We start from the raw sequence: 1,222 nt of genomic DNA, 5'->3' as shown, positions 1-1,222 counted from the left end.
CTAAATTTTCATATTTAATTTATCTTTTGTCATAACTAAGAAAAGCTATAACTATCTGGCTTCAACTCTATCAAAGACCCTAGAAGGATATAATATTACCTAAGTAAATAGGAAGCGTATTGTAAGCAACTTCCAGAACTCTACAATTGATCTAGACATCTTGCTGCCTGGACAATCACCCAAAGTTCTTCTGTAACTTTGGAACATCCATCTTCAGCCTACAAGTTCATAGTATCCAGCAGACATGTCCATGAATTAGGAAATTTGAAAGACTGTTTTGTCTATATTAGCAATTTGTCAGTCACTTTCTTCTCTGTCCTGCAGAATGTCTAGCAGACTCTTATGAAGCAGATACATTGAAGAACTGTCTCACCTTTGGCAAGCTCAGCAGTCATTTTTCTGGGGGTCCTGCATGCCCAGTTTATACAGCATATCATCAAGCAGTCCATGTAGGAGAAGTTTCTTGCTCGAATTTCTAGCCTTGTCACATTGAAGGCAAATTCCATAACAAGTTTATTCAATGCCCATCAACCTCTCTGAAGTAATTGGTACTGCCAGAAGCAGACATGTCTCACTGTCAAGAAAAGTCTAAGTTCTTAAAACCTTTTAAATGCCATATTCTGTAGGTCTTTGAAGTGTTGAAAATTGTTATATATTTCTAACTGAAATATAGCTAGAAAATCTAAATAATACAATTAAAAGTTTGATTATTATAGATGACTGTCTATAATCTGTATTTCTTAACTATAAATTGCATTTTAAATGAACTTCATAAACATAATACCTTAAATTGGAGTAGAATATAATAAAAATTATAAAATTTTATAATTTTAAATCATAAAAATTTAAAAGTGACCTTAAATTTGTATCAATAAACCAGGTCCATACCAATGTAAAGTATTTCTATATATATCCCCTTATTTCCATTAACCATTTATAACAAACCCCTTTAAAATAAAAAAAATAACATTTATAAGCAACCATTTTGAAAATTTGGGCGTAGTTTTCTCCAAATTGCTTCCTGCTGTTTGTTGGGCAAATTATTTTTAGGGCTCATGGATACCTTTCAGGGGATCTTGTTCCATCAAATCACATTAGCCTGAAAGGAATCCTCAGGTTCTCATCTTCTGTGAAAACAAAAACAGAACCTCTTTTCTAAAGTAACATATCCTTATACTCAAATTTTGAAGTCAAAATATCTTAAAAATATATATGTTGGTTT

The sequence above is a fragment of the Myodes glareolus genome, chromosome 13, assembly GCF_982192425.1.
Source record: "Myodes glareolus chromosome 13, mMyoGla1.1, whole genome shotgun sequence".
Lineage (NCBI taxonomy): Eukaryota > Metazoa > Chordata > Mammalia > Rodentia > Cricetidae > Myodes > Myodes glareolus.
This window is presented reverse-complemented; position numbering follows the sequence as displayed.